Source organism: Chlorocebus sabaeus, chromosome 22 (genome assembly GCF_047675955.1).
Source record: "Chlorocebus sabaeus isolate Y175 chromosome 22, mChlSab1.0.hap1, whole genome shotgun sequence".
Taxonomy (NCBI): domain Eukaryota; kingdom Metazoa; phylum Chordata; class Mammalia; order Primates; family Cercopithecidae; genus Chlorocebus; species Chlorocebus sabaeus.
The window spans coordinates 5,705,885-5,722,796 of NC_132925.1; the positions used below are offsets into that span (position 1 = coordinate 5,705,885).

General features: G+C 38.2%; 1 protein-coding gene across 1 annotated transcript in view; it reads right to left on the reverse strand.

The window, feature by feature from the left end:
• The window catches only part of GBE1 (1,4-alpha-glucan branching enzyme 1), a 265,726-nt gene that overhangs the window by 46,190 nt on the left and 202,624 nt on the right, over nt 1-16,912 (reverse strand). The window lies entirely within an intron of this gene.

The following is a 16,912-nucleotide window of genomic DNA, read 5'->3' on the forward strand; positions in this document are numbered from 1 at the left end:
ATGTACCTCTGGCATTGCAACTGGAGCAATCTTTACTGATAATGAAGGGACTTCCAGTCTGGGAACAAGTATATGTCCACATACCAATCCAATGACTAGTGGGATTTTAACTAGTCGGTGATTTACGAGAGACTAGAAATGCCATGAGGTAGAGATAGTATGTTAGCCTACAAACTGGATCCAGGCTTCCTATAGGCAAAATACTTTTTTGGGGGGACAGCTATGGATCTCTGGGTTGATCCCAGTATTAATAAGCAATTCCTTTAGCCCTCTTCCATGGAGACTGTCACATCATTGTCATCATGATGACAGCAGAAGCAACAGCACAATGAGCAATTCCTTTAGCCCTCTTTCATGGAGACTGTTACACCATTGTCTTCAGGATTATAGTAGAAGCAGCAGCACATGCTTAATTTCTGTTTAATATGTGCCAGGCACCATTGTAAGCATTGCACATGAATTAACCCTATCTTCGACAATTGTCTAAGGTAGGTAATATTATTATTTTAATTTTGCAGATAAGGAAATGGAGGCACAAAGATGTTACACAGTAATTAAGGAGTTGGGCCTTGTGAACCAGACAGTCTGGTTTCAGTCCCTGACTCTTAATTACTACTATTGCATGTTGTGCCCAAGTAAATTCTATGGAAATCCAGGGCCAAGAATGACCAACTTCTCATACCTGGACAGAGATTCCAAATTAGTGGAGTGACATGCACAAATGTATCAGAGTGAGAAAGTGAGATGCAGTGAAAAGTTTAGTTCAGCCACAAAATAAGACTTGTGGTAAAGAGATAAAGTAGGACCATTAGGATGAACCGTATACATTTTGTACCTTATATTGCAGGCATTAGGGAATCAAAGGCTATTTTAAAGTAGGGACATGAGAATTTCAAATGTGTTTATTATTAAAATATTTCTGGTACCATGTGGAAAAAAGACTGGATTCCAGGGAAAGTTGAATGGTAGGAAAACCAGTATGGAATCCAGTGTAAAACAGATGATGAAATTCTGTGGAAATAGAGAAAAGAATGATCGATTCAAATGGCATTTCTGAGATGGAAATAACAAGATTTGATGATTGACTGACTGAATAGAGACAGTGAGGAGAAGGAAAGTCGGAATGCAATTTTGAAATTTTGAGTTCAGGAGGCTGAGTAGTGACAGCATTAACTACACTAGAGGAAAACGGTGACAGAAAGTTTGGGGTAAGAAGATAATGAGTTCAATTTTAGGCCTGCTAAATTTAAGACGTGAAGGATACACCAGCATCTGTAGATTTAGAAGAATGATAAAAATAAGGTACTGAAACTTGAGAGAGAATTGTAGGTGGGGAGAGAGAGTAATTTATAAAGCCTCAATAAGCAAAGGTAATGAGAGCCACCAGAGAAAAAAGGCCACGGCCAGCACACCAAGGAACTGAAGGCAGAGAGAAGCCATGTTAGGGAAGACTGAGAGCAATGGTTAGCAAGGGAAAAGGGGACATTAAAAGAAAACATAGAAGGCTAAGAAGAGTCCCAAGGAGGGTGGTCAGCAGCATTAAATGCTACCAAAAAATAAAATCATAAATAAGAACTTGCTACATGATCTCCCCTCTGATGCAGAAATAAGCTGGTGTAAAGCTAGGTTTTTCAATCTATATTACATTCCAGAATCACCAAGGAAGGCTGTTAAAAATGTTCACCCCCTACCCCCAATGATATGGATACATTACTTCTGGAGTGATTACTAGGCTGGAATCTATATTTTATCAACTTTTCCATAATATTCTGAAAGTAGTCAGTTATACAACATGATGCCCATGGATGCAGATTCCCACGTCAGCAAGACTTGGGTTTAAATCACAGCTATGCCACTTACGAGTGATGTGAATATAGGCAATTTAATTTCTCCAGTGCTCAGTTTCCTGCTCAGTTTCCTCATCTATAAAATCATCATTCTGAGGAGAGAACCAGCTGCCCATACAGGTAACAAGGATGAATCCAAAGAGTAGCTAGCTATTTCGCTCTTCTTCATACATGTTTTCATGGAATGGCCTTATTCCTTTCTTTAAAGTGCTGAAGTTCTGCACAGATGCATTTATTCATATTTTAATAATACAAACACATATCCCAAAGTCAACTATTAATGTGCTTTGAATCATCTACTGTTTTAGATCTTAAATGACAGAATTGAAAATAAAAATAACGTTGTTACAAGATACCCAGACTGATAGGGTAAATCAGATAACTATGTTAGGAATCCTATATCCACCCTCATAGAAGCTAGAACACTCCTGGCACCTGCTGACCTCCCCAGCTCCCGTTTCTTCCTAGCCTGCTTGAAAATGTGACCTGAGGTCATGCTGTTGCTGCTTGCTATCTTTACCAGTTGCCTTGGGTACATTAATGAGGTGAAAACAACAAATTCATTTTCACTGTATAGTTTCGCTTGCTCTTAGTATCTTGCCTTGGTAGTGGAGTTTTCAGTAGTAAAGAAATGAAGGTGAGTTTGACTAAAACAATCAGAGGATGGTATTAACTCATCCCACAATCTGATTAAAAGCTACATAACTGCTCTCCAGGAAAACACACACACACACACACACACACACACACACACACACACACCATGATACAGCCTCAGAGGGTCCATGGACTCCATAAAAATGTGAAATTACATTATTATTTATTTCTAACATTCCAGTGTGAAAAATTCACATGCTTATAATCTACAGCATAAATAATGGTGATGAGCTGCAAGTTGCCCCCTTCCCCCCGCCCAAATTCATATGTTGAAATACTAACTCCTAATGTGATGGCATTTAGGTGTTGGGGCTTTGGGAGGTGGTTAGGTCAGGAGGGTTGAGGCCTCATGAACAGGATTAATGTTGTTATAAAAGAGGCCCCAGAGAGCTCCCTTGTTTCTTCTGCTATGGAGGATACAGTGAGAAGACAGCCGTCTGTGAACCAGGAAGCAGGGCATCACCAGACATCAAATCTGCCAGTGACACGATCTAGGACTTCCCAGTCTCCAGACTATGAGAGATAGTTTTTGTTGTTTAAGCCACTCAGTCTATGGTGGTTTGTTACAGTAGGACGAACAGACTAAGATAATAAGGACTAAGGACTGAAGAGTAGCAAAATTACAATTAAATAGGTAAGGCATGTAAATTATTTAGAAGCATATAGGATACACGGTATGTGCTCAATAAATATTGACTTCTATTATAATGTTTTATTTTTCTTTTATTTATTAATTTATTAAGTAATCAACACATAGAAATATTATTATTATTATTATTATTTTTTTTTGAGACGGAGTCTTGCTCTGTAGCCCGGGCTGGACTGCAGTGGCCGGATCTCAGCTCACTGCAAGCTCCGCCTCCCGGGTTTACGCCATTCTCCTGCCTCAGCCTCCGGAGTAGCTGGGACTACAGGCGCCCGCCACCTCGCCCGGCTAGTTTTTTGTATTTTTAGTAGAGACGGGGTTTCACCGTGTTAGCCAGGATGGTCTCGATCTCCTGACCTCGTGATCCGCCCGTCTCGGCCTCCCAAAGTGCTGGGATTACAGGCTTGAGCCACCGCGCCCGGCCAGAAATATTATTAAAAATCACAATTACACACACAGATGTTACAAAATAACCTGTTTTTCTCGATAAACATTGTATTTATTTTTGTCTATATCCACATCTGTATATTTATATCTATATCTATAGTGATACCTATACATACATTCATACCTATCTACCATCTACCGACAACTTGTTTTTGAACAAAGATAGACTCATATTATATATTATTTTGAAATTTAAAATGAGCATTTCACATATCAATGAGTATGCATCTCCATGATAGTATTCCATTGTGGACCACGTAATGCAAGTTTATTTAACTAATCACCTTAAGTTAGTAATTTCGACTTTTGTAATATTTCCGTGTTATAAAAAAATCACCAGTCTTTTAAATGTATCTTTGTACACCTGTCTGATATTTCCCTAACAGAAACTGAATAAATATAATATCTGCTCAAATGCAAACAGCAGATATTCTAGGATCAAACATTTCCCAAGTATTGAACACTACTCATGATTCGAAGATACAGGCACAAATTAGCAGATTGCTCCTGAAAATAATTTTCAACACACAAATTATATTCCTTAATGTATATGTTTAGGATTCTACTTTAAAAGTATTTTTCACCATTTATATTTAATGTTTCATTTTAGTGCCCTCTAAGATATATCAATTTAGAATATTCATGTATCATTTCAATACCATATAATGGTATTGAAAAATTAGTAAGCATTAAGAAAAAAATTCATCTGGGGACTACTAGAGGCAGGAGAGTGAAAGCAGGGAGGGTTGAAAAACTACTTATTGGGTACTATGTTCACTACTTGGGTGATGGACATTCATATTCCAAACCTCAGTGTCATGCAATATATCCACATAACAAACCCGCACATGTACCCCCGCATCTAAAATAAAAGTTGAAATTATTTCTAAAAAGTAACCAATTTTTTTTTCTTTTTGAGACGGAGTCTAACTCTGTCACCCAGGCTGGAGTGCACTGGACGATCTTGGCTCACTGCAAGCTCCGCCTCCCGGGTTCCCGCCATTCTCCTGCCTCAGCCTCCCGAGTAGCTGGGACCACAAGCGCCGCCACCTTGCCCGGCTAAATTTTTTTGTATTTTTAGTAGAGATGGGGTTTCACTATGTTGGCCAAGATGGTCTTGATCTCCTGACCTCGTGATCCGCCCACCTCGGCCTCCCAAAGTGCTGGGATTACAGGCCTGAGCCACAGCGCCCGGCCAAAAGTAACTAATTTTTAAATGGAGAAATTTAATTACATGAGGTTAATTTAAGTACTTGGAAAAATCTGAGAACAAGAAAAAAAGCACACAAAATATTTGGTAATGTAACTCAATTTAAGACATTGTTTATATTTTAACTTTTACTTCATTTATCTTTTTCAAGCATAAATTCACTGCTTTAAAGAGCATCTCAAGAAGCATATACATATGTAATATGAAATTAAATTTCTAAGTTAGAAAATAGAGCTTTAACTAAAAAAATTCAAAATAGGGTTGATTCTATTTTATTAGAAAATCATTTATTAATTTCTATTAGACATTTAGGTTTTCTGAAAATGTTCCTTCAGAGAGGCCTCTTTTTAAACTGAAAAATATAGAAAGTTGCATATAACAAAGAGAGACAGAAAAATTATATCAGTGATTGTAGACAAAACATTCTACAGGGCGGCTCTGAATGTTTTCTCTGTTGTAAACGAGCTGACAAGGGGCGAATTAAGTTTAATGCAGACAAACGCAACATTAAATTTCATATTTGGTTCAAAACCATAAACACAAGCATAAAATAAATGGAAGCAAATCACAGAAAGACTTTCAAAGTGACCTTGGGATAATAGTGAACCATTCTTAAGTCTGGAGAGAGAAAACTGGAAAATGCCTGTTAGTGTCCTACACTAGCTCACAGCTCACAAACCTAATGAAGAAAAATACTATCATTAAAACAAGTTAAGAATGTTCTTCTCAGCTGTGGTCTACAAATTACTTAGGATACATGGCAGTAATTGAGACAGTACAGTGAAATATGGTGACCCAAATGAGCCTATAAGTAAGGGCTGCTGTGTATAAAAATGGATCAGAAATCTAAATTTATTCAGTTGATGGCCAATAATATAATTGATTTATTTTAGTATAGATAACTTGACAGAATGCAAACAATATGATCTGAATCAGCATTTGAATTTAAGCTATATACTCCTAAACTATATATGAATATGATAGGTATACATGTGTACATAATATTTTTAAATATTTTTATATGTTCCTCAATGAATGCAACAGGTGTTCACAACTTGTGTTTCATGCATTTCTACTGATTTTCTAATATTTTATGCAAAATGTTGTATGTATGTTCACATGCATTTTTCAGAGGAGAGAAATGTGTTCTTCGGATTCTCCAGACATCCAAAGATTAAATGCATTTGTGAAAGAACCATTCACTATATTAGAATGTCAGCAACTAGAAGAATGGGTCACAAGTAAGGGCTTTTAAGCAAAATAAAAAAGAAAAGTAGAAAGCTAAATTAAAGGAAGCATTTTTAAAACCTTTGGCTGGTTTATTCAACAGATAAGAGGCTTAGAAAAGTCACATTTAAACTAACTGAAGCGCACAGAGGCAATGACTGTGACACTTAAGAACAATAGTTCTGAGTCCAAAATACGCACTGCAAGTAATCTGGCACTAACGATCAAAGCATGATCGTTCTGCTCATTAAATTATGATTATGATCAGTAGTGTAATACATAGAATGTTCCTCAATTCAAAACGAAGGGAGGATAGTAATTTTTTGAGCCATCACTTGGGACCTTTTCAAAGAGAATTCAGAATTCATGACATGATTCATTGCATTCAATATAGTAACAGAACTGGGTGCTTCTAGAAATGAGAAGTCTGAAAACTTCGGTTAAACCTTAAAACAAAATCAGGGAAGCAGGGGACTAATATTGCTATAGTTAATGGCTCTAAAAAAGTCTACCAAGTTCCTTCTTTCTAGTTCCATTTCTTCTTTACACAGCCCCATTCATATCTGGTTAACTGTGAAAAACCTCTAAGTGCAAAATTCCTATTGGGACTCCTTCTCCTGTAATTAATTTTTTTGCTGTTTGATGTAAAGGTCCAAACTATAAATTGACAAGAAGCCAGCTGGTACAGTGATGAAATTCAAGGCAATATAACTAATGAAAAAGCCCCAGCTCTGTTGGCTGAACATTTTGATTGGCAGGTTTGTGTATTTTGTTTCTCTAAATTGTAATGCATACTAATTTCACCTAGGAATTAATTAAAGTCTATCAAAGCCTCCATGCTGTGGATGTTACATAATTTGTTATTGTTTCAAAGTTTACATGTATATAAAAATAATGTATAGTCCTAATGAGAATATAAAAACGTTAGCTCCTACTCCTCTTTACTGTACTAAAGACTAACTTTTAAAAGAAAGTATCTATATTAAAATGACATTCTTTGGCTTTTCTCTGGTATTGCAGTGAGTACTTAACTCACCAAAGTGTAAGGCACAGCACAACGCAATTTTTTAAACCAGGACCTGTGATTTTTCTTTTTTTAAAAAAAAGTAAACTTGCAGTCACCGCCCCTGCTCCCTTTGATACTAATCAGTATGGTTGTGGGAAGGGGCCACATCTAATGTCTCTCTTTCATTCTCCACAGCAAGCTCCACTGTACTGTACCTGCAACAGAGTCTCCTTAAATATTTGTTAAGGTTTGATATTTTCCTCTATAATTGTTAAATGTCCAACATAATTTCTCTAGAGGCACAGAAGCAAAATACAGTGATCAGATCCGGAAGATGAGAGAAAGGATGACATGCTAGATGAGGCCAGCAAAAGAGAACTCACTGCTCAGGAGAACAGGATTTATCACTACAGTCTATCACAGCCTCCCTTTTGCCTCCAGACTGTGAATGATACGTCATTCTTTGTTAACATAAAGTGTGTGTGTGTGTGTGTGTACATGCCAGTTGTACAGCACCAGTCCATTCTTATCCATGGTTTCGCTTTCCATGGTTTCAGTTACCCATGGTCAACTGTGGCCTGAAAATATTGAATGGAAAATGCCAGATACAATTCATAGGTTTTAATGCATGCCCTTCTGTGTTGCATGATGAAATCTTGTGATGTCCTCCTGCATCCCACTCCAGATGTGAATCATCACTTTGCCCAGCATCTCTGCACTATCCACTACCTGCTCATTAGTCCCTCAATAGCCACTCAGTTATCAAACAGACTGCCATGGTATTGCTGTGCTTGTGTTCAAATCACCTTTATGTTATTCTGAATGGCCCCAAAGCACAAGTAGTGATACTGACATACTGTTATAATAGTTCTATGTTATTATTTGTTATTGTTGTTAATCTCTTACTCTGCATAATTTATAAATTAAACTTTATTATAGTTATATATGTAAAGGAAAAAACAGTGTATATAGGGTTCTACAACATGAAGTTTCAGGCATCCACTGAAGAACATACCCCAGTGGAAAAGAAGAAATCACTGTACACGCGCGCACACACACACACACACACACACACAAACTCACACACACTCTCACTTTAAATACACACACCTATACACACTTATAGGCAACAGTACTGATGAGAATATTAAAAACAAAATCAAACACCTAACTCCCATTCCTCTTAACTGTACCAGGTTTGTCAGGGGTGTCTGAACCAGAGCAACTCCGTCTTGAAGAGGGGCTGGCTGGGTAAAATAAGGATGAAACCTACTGGGCTGCATTCCCAGATGGGTAGGCATTCTAAGTCACAGAATGAAATAGGAGGTTGGCACAAGACACAGGCCATAAAGACCTTGCTGATAAAACGGATTGCAGTAAAGAAGCCAGCTAAAACCCACCAAAACCAACATGGTAATGAGAGTGACCTCTGCTCTTTCTCACTGCTACACTCCCAGCAGTGCCATGACAGTTCACAAATGCCATGGCAACATCAGGAAATTTCCTTCTATGGTCTAAAAGTGGGGGGCATTAATAATCCACCCCTTGTTCAGCATATCATCAAGAAAATAACCATAAAAATGAACAACCAGCAGCCCTTGGGGCTGCTCTGCCTATGGAGTAGCCATTCTTTCATTCCTCTACTTTCTCAATAAACTTGCTTTCACTTTATGGACTCTCCCTGAATTCCTTCTTGCCTGAGATCCAAAAACCCTCTCTTGGGGTCTGCATCAGGACCCCTTTCCAGTAACATCTTTCTGGCCATCACAGCAGGCACAATACTAAGGAGACTCTTGACTCAAAGACTAACTTTGGGTAAGTGGTGGGGTCCAGTAACATCTTTCTGGTGGTCCATGGAAAAGATCAAACTAAAGAGATTTCCAAGCCAAAGGAAAATCACCTGCGTGTACCAACTGGCCAACTTTGGGTAAGTGGGGTGCACATACCTGAGTGAAGAGTGGGGTTGGATTACAGGCCCAATTTAAGGGAGTCAGAGTCTCTCCTAAGACAGGTTTAAAGGCTCCTCTCAATAAAATGTAAGGGCGCTTGACTGAACTTGGGTTCAAGGCCCAACTTAGGAAGGTTAGAGTCCTTTATAAGATTTAGGGAGTTAGTGGACCCTCTTAGTAAAGTCCTTCTCGCATAAGAACGGGTTCAGCACTATGGGATGTTAACTGCTATGCTCTTTGGAGTCATCTGCCTTGCAGTCTTTGCTGACAGTAGTGGGTGACAGAATTACACAAGTACAGGACCATGGGACATGAGGAGTTTTATCCTCCCTCAAAGGGAAAACTTGATAATTTTCCTCTTTGTTGCAGCTTGGCCACCAGGGCTTTGGTGCAGTCAGCCGGGTCACTGGGGCCACTCAGGTTAAGGAACCGGAAGCCTGGCATGCCAGAAAAATGATAAGAATTTCTTACTACTCAAACATCACTATTTATCTCCTCTGTAAAGTTCTGATTAATGGAAAAAAGGATATGCGAGGCTAATCTTAAGCTGTAGTGAATCTGGTGTGCTTTTTGTGTCTTTCTGTGTTGTTTAGTCATAAAAAGGGGTATCTTAGGATACAATGCTGGCCTAGTACCCCATAAGCCTGCTGTTGAAGATGCCCCAGAAAACTGGTCAGTTACAAACTTTGCTGCAGTTCCCTGAAACAAAACTGGATGAATTTCTCCTCTTCTCTTCTTCTATATCCTTGGGAGCTTGACCTTTTAACCACATGGCAGTACTTTCTCTTGGTCTCCACTATCACAATGGCTGCCCAGGTTCAGGGTTCAATTCCTGGCTTAGGAATTGAGTTCTTTGTGGTTTGATATCGGTGTGACATTAGCCATTTTTTAATTCTCTTCCCCTCCAGGAACCATCTTTGGAGTAATCTGCCTTGCAACCGAAATTTGGCTCAAAACAGGTTTTTCTTAGAGCACTAAATAACCCTTTAACAAAAAATTGTAAAGATTATAAAAATTGTAAGGGTTAAAAAACGTGTATGAGTATCTTACCTTATGGTCAAACATTAAAATTGGGTAGATATGTCAATGAGTTTTATTAAGAATTGGTTTTAACATTAACAGTACACTAATACAAAGGTGAAATTTGGCTTATTGGTACAAAAATCATACAGGAAGCACTGTCAAATGTGAAATAGCGTTTGGCTTTCTTTGGACTGTGTTTGTGTAAATATGTTATTGGTATGTGTTCCAAAATTATGTAACACTCCTCTAATTCTAATAGGACTTACTGTATGTTACTATAATTGTTATATAAAATCATCATATGCCACAAAGGTAACCAAATTTCTTTGTCAATTGTGTTTTTAACTGTGGCTGCCCTAAAACATTTTGTCATTCACAGAAAATTGTTGTGCTGTTTTGATTCTCTTCAACAGATGGTTTCATATCAGCTACAGGACTTTGATAGTTGCTCTTAAATGCAGGTTTCTGATTACTTTGTATAACTTTAGAAGAGAGAAAAAACATTAAGGACTCTCATGAGGAACTGAAATGTTTATGACTATCAAGCAGAACAGGAGTTAACTGCATGGACTAAACTAATGTAAGATTAAAAAAACTTTTTTGACATTTTGCTTAAAACATTGCTGATCCTTTCCTTTGTTTTTCAGAGTCAAGGTAACTTCTTTTAAGCTACTTGCAGCTTTTAACAATTAAGTATACTCCTGTAAACAAAATTTGGAGCATATTTGTTTCTCTCTACCTAATTTCTCCAGAATTTGGAAACTATTTGTGAGTATTCTTTTTTTTGGTTTTTTTGAGATGGAGTCTCGCTCTGTCGCCCAGGCCAGACTGCAGTGGCGTGATCTCGCTCACTGCAACCTCCGCCTACCTGGTTCAAGCGATTCTCCTGCCTTAGCCTCCCGAGTAGCTGGGATTACAGGTGCCCACCACTGTGCCCAGCTAATTTTTGTATTTTTAGTAGAGATGGGGTTTCCCCATCTTGGCCAGGTTGGTCTCAAACTCCTGACCTTGTAATCCACCCTCCTCGGCCTCCCAAAGTGCTGGGATTACAGGCATGAGCCACCATGCCTGGCCAGGTATTCTTAATTTATGGCAATACAGTTATTTGCATAAGAGCAAGAAGAATCTATTTTATTTTGTAACAGGACACAACTGGAGAAACTGGTTATTTTACCAAGGCATTGACTGGAATGGTGTGTTTTCCTTTAAGGAATTGAGCTTGACTTTAAAGACAATAAAAGCCTTTTGGGAAAACTGGCCTCATACCTTGTCTACACAGTCTCCATATAGGGTTCTTGAACAGTGATAAGCAAGAATGTCACTTTCTGATAAGCCCAGGAGCCCTAAGCTATCTTGTGACTTCAAGAGTAGAGGAATTTATCCAACTCATAGATGTTTGAGGTTACAAATCCATGGCTGGGCTCAACTTAAAAAATAAAAGTCTTATGTGAGATTCCTTATGCAACAGAATTCCATTAAAGCCAATTAAAAAGTCTATGTCAAAAATAATTATTCTTGCTGTACTTTATACAAATAAACAGGCCCAGTATAATAAAGCAAATCAGTCTTACCATAATTTGTCTCTAGTAAAAATGGAAACTGGAGAGAGAAATTAAGTTTCAAGAACTATAGTACACCTGTTATTATTAATAGATTCTAGTCTCATCAGTTGTTTTTGAGTTCTTTCCTGCAATTTAGGCTGGCCTTGCTTACTCCTGTAAACCAGCCAGTGATCTCTGGCTGCTGCTCAAAAGAAATAAAAAGGATGAGTAATGTAAAAATCTGGAGTCAATATTCTAATTATGGGCACACTGGAACTGGCTAGCAACCCCACAATGGCTTGGTTCCAATAATTGCCCAGTTCATGGAAAACCTTCTAATTCAGTTTACTTGAGATAATTTTACTTATTTTACCTTACTCTTGTGGAATACATTGCTGTTTTACTCCACGTGTAGGAATGCAGGATAAGCTTACTCAATGTTCTCTTAAACTGAACACTTATTAATCTTCCAGATATCACCTTTGTTTCAGAACTCAAGAGTTACGAAAGTTATGAATGGCTGTCACCGTACCATACCAATCTTTCTGACTCCTCTCTGCCCTGAATGCAAGAGACCTAACAGTTAGGCAGGAATATCGTTGTCCCTATTCAGCCTGAAGACGTTATAGAAGATGGATCTTCATCCCTCTGTAACCCTTAAGAGTTCTCTTATAAAATGGAGGGAGAATATATGTCAGAGGTGTTTGAACCAGAGCAACTCCATCTTGAATAGGGACTAGGTAAAACAAGGCTAAGACCTACTGGGCTGCATTCCCAGATGATTAGGCATTCTAAGTCACAGAATGAAACAGGGGCTGGCACAAGACACAGGTCATAAAGACCTTGCTGATAAAACAGAATGCAGTAAAGAAGCCAGCTAAAACCCTCCAAAACCAACATGGCAATGAGAGTGACCTCCGGTCATTCTCACTGCTACACTCCCACCAGCACCATGACAGTCTACAAATGCCATGGCAACGTCAGGAAGTTACCCTAAATGGTCTAAAATGAGGAGACATGAATAATCCACCCCTTGTTTAGCAGATCATCAAGAAATAACCATAAAAATGGGTGACCAGCAGCCCTTGGGGCTGCTCTGTCTATGGAGCAGCCATTCGTTCATTCCTCTACTTTCTTAATAAACTTGCTTACATGTTACTCTATGGACTCTCCCTGAATTCTTTCTTGCCTAGATCCAAGAACCCTCTTGGGGTCTGTATAGGGACCGTTTTCTGGTAACAGATTCACTGTTTTAATGCAAAATGCTTTGGTCTCCACGTTCTCTCATGTCTTTCTCAGGCACACTCCTCCTTTAAAAGATACAAGCCAAAGAATATATTCTAAGCCCCGTGTTTGTTAAAGTGGTCATATGTTTAACTGTAACAGAAGAAAACAACTTGAGAACTACTTAAGTGTATCTGCATATCAGATAACATGCTTAATCGCTCAATATACATCAGCAGCATCCCTGTTCTCACAGAACTTACAATTTAATAGGAGAGATTTTACACAACCATAAGAATATCCATTTCCTTAACATGATTGGAGGTGGTAGACAAGAGGGATCAAAAGAAGGTTTAAAGCATCTGTAAAAGTTAAAGAAAGTAGTAGGAGGGTGTGAAAGGAAAATAAATCCTGGGGCCCCCAAACCACTAAGCTAAAGGGAAAAGACAAGCTGGGAACTGCTTAGGGCAAACCAGCCTCCATTCTATTCAAAGTCACCCCTCTGCTCACTGAGGTAAATGCATATCTGATTGCCTCCTTTGGAGAGCCTAGTCAGAAACTCAATGCAACCTTTTTTCTCTCCTCTACCTAGGACGTGAAAGCCCCTTCCCCACTTCCAGTTGTCCCACCTTTGCTTCGAGTTGTCCCGCTGTTTTGGACTGAACCAATGTTCATCTTACATATGTAAGATGATGTCTGATGGCCCCCTAAAATGTATAAAACTGCTCTGACCACTTTGGGCACAGGTCGCCAGGACATCCTGAGGCTGTGTCACAGGCACACGTCTTCAACCTTGGCAAAATAAACTTTCTAGATTAACTGAGACCTGTCTCAGATATTCAGGGTTTATGGTGATATAAAACGAATGCTCCTGTTCCATCCAATCATGCCACAGTGACAAATATCCATATCCCCAATTTCAGAAGAGCTGAAAGGGGACAGGAATGTGGTGCTGAATGTTAGAACAAGGGAAGCATGCTAGGTCCATACCCTCACTCTACCCCTGCTCTCCCAGTCCTCCTCCTGATAAATTATGTATAACATCTTGAGGCAATAGTCAAATGAGCTATGGGCACTTGGAAAACAATTTTCAACTTGAACTTTAGTTGATCTGGCCAAACTCATCAATCCCTTATGTTATCTACATGATTACAATTGCTTTGGGTGGTTATGTTCTTATCAACAAGGCAAAGACAGGATAGTAGGTAAAGTAAAAGTTTAGGTCCGATGTTAAGAAGGTTGTCAAAATAGGTCAAGCGTGGTGGCTCACACCTGTAATCCCTGCACTGTGGGAGGCCAAGGTGAGTGGATTACCTGAGGTCAGGAGCTCGAGACCAGCCTGGCCAGCATGGCGAAATCCTGTCTCTACTAAAAATACAAAAATTAGCTGAGTGCGGTGGCAGGCACCTGTAATCCCAGCTACTTGGGAGGCTGAGGCAGGAGAATCACTTGAACCCGGGAGGTGGAGGTTGCAGTGATCTGAGATTGTGCCACTGCACTCCAGCCTGGGACACAAGGCAAGACTCTATCTCAAAAAAAAAAAAAAGCTGTCAAAATAAACAAACAAAAAATGATCTTCATCAGCAATGTCCATAACTGCAAAATCAGATTTCTATATTCCACATAAATGTGATAGAATGAATATAAACGCACTTATAAACCAGTTTTATTTGAAATGCTAAAGACTTATTAGCATTACTATATTGAAGGGTAATTATACATTTCTTAATGCTTTTTTTAAAAATTAAGAAAATGGAAGATGATTTTAAATAAATGGAATGTAAAATAATCACAATACTACAATAAAAGCAAAGTCATTTACTGAGAGCCTCCTATATACATGAGCTGTGTGCTACAATTATTAACAGTTACTTCAAAAAATAATCTTCACAAAAACCCTTCAATATGGGAGGGAACATTATTTCTGTTTTCAGATAATAGATCAGGAAAGTAATGTGATTTTCTAAGATTATACCAGTATGAAGTATCAAAACTAGCACTGGAACTTATATCTCTCTGTGTACTTTTCATTGTACTGGCAACTAAGTACATAATTTGAACAACATTAACTAGAAATCTACTATGAATGTACAGGCATTAGGGAAGGTAATGAAAGAGCTATAAAAATATGTGTAAGAGTGTACTTCCAATTCCACTATCAAGTGTACAAATTAAGTATATTTATTACTGACCTCTGCTTTCTTTGTACCTTGCATGTCCTGCTACTGTTGGTGTTATGATTCCATGTCGTAGCTGTTCAGTCTCTTGAGAGTTTTTTTTTTAAACTCCTGCAAAAAGGCTTTAGTGTTCTCCTGTGCTTCCACTTGAACTTGGGTATATATATTTTTTCTTTACTAATGAAAGTATTTAAATAGCGTTATGCTGTGTTTTGTATGTGTGTGCTTGCATTGTTTTTGCCTATCTTTCTATTAGACTGGGGACAGATATCCTATATTTTCATCTATGATTTCTACTACAGCAAGCACTCAGTACACACTCAAAGATTTATTAAATAAATGTTGAAAGGAAAAAAAATGAAGTAAATGATGTCTGCTTCCATTAGTAGACTATATATTCCTCATGGAAAATGCCTATCTTTTTTTTTTTTTTTTTTGAATACCCAGTTTGAAGTATAGAGACAGATAAAAAAAGTGTCTAACAAATGTTTATTTACAGATGCAAAATTGGTTTTTATGTGAGCCATAAGAAAAAAAAAAACACAGAAAGTGCAACGGGGTAGAAAGGGGGTGGATACAGAGGAACATATCTATACCATCAGGGAGAGAAATATTTAAATCAGAAGAGCACAGATAAAGCACTTCAGTTGTCTATTTATCAGAGGTTAGGTTTCCTTTTCTGAATGCCACACTAATAGCAGATACAATTTCAAATGTTCATGTTGCTTTTGATACTTTGACCTATATGCCATTTTTGGCACATTTTTAAATTTAAAATAAATAATAAAAATGTAACAAAGCTGAGGAGAAGACAATGAACAAAGGAAATGAGACTAAATCGAGAATGAGTGTTATACTTTTGCAAACAATGCTGTAAGAACTAGATATTATTTTCGTAATACACATTTTTATAGCAACAGTAATGGACTTTCACGATTCATTCTGAAGCCATTTTGATGCTGCATGAAACAGAAGATTCAAAATACTCTTTTGGGAGAAAATTAGCCACACAAAGGAAATGGTGGGGGGAAAATGTTATTTTACAAAATTCAAACTGAATCCAGATTTTTTGCAAGTAAGTTAAAAATGACTCCGAAAATAATTTGCTAATGGAGAACCTTGTAAAAATGTATAAGTGTTCTGTATGTGAATAGGGCACCAACTGAAGGATTCCACACCATTTCAAGTAGTAGAAAATAAGGCAGAAAAACTGGATATGAAAGCAAGGAATAAATTAGCCAACTATGAAATTGATTCTACACATGTGGCTTTGTGGCTAGTGTAACTTTAGGTTTAGACTCAAAAGTTTAGTAGTGAAGACAGACTGTGCTACTTTGTTTGCCTATGATTAGGATATGCTACTGCTAAGTCAGAGTGAGTTCCTGTGGTCACAGCAAATACACATAGTGACAGAGGTTAACAAACTTCCCTAGTCAATTACTCTTTAAGAGCTAAGCACAGACATTTAAAAGGGAAGCACATAGCTATAGGGGAAAAAAAATAAAAAAGATTAGTAAGAACATGTTTCCTTAAATACTCAGAATTTGATAACTGATGTCGGTTTAATTGAACACTGGTATCATTCCAGGCTAGTGGAGTGTTTTTGTAAGAATCCAAGGCTTGTTCAAGGCACAGCCGGCTACTACTTTTCTAGGTTTCCATCTCCCACAGCCTTTCTTCTGTAGTCAGAGCTCTAACTCCCCAAGTAGAGAGACTTAACTACCTGCTTATAACTTAATCAAAGAGCCTGTATTGGTTTGCCTTTGGATGATGCTTCTATGGCTCCAGGTTCCTGCCAACAGCTAGTTAGCCTTGTCTGCTTCCCTGCTATCAGCTCTTGCTTCCTCTCAGGCCACTGGTGCCAAAGAAAGGAGAAAAAACTTCCATAGCAGCATGACAGCTGGTGGGAAACACTGTGAACTCCTTCCCACAATAAGAAGAAAAGGTTCTCAGTGTTT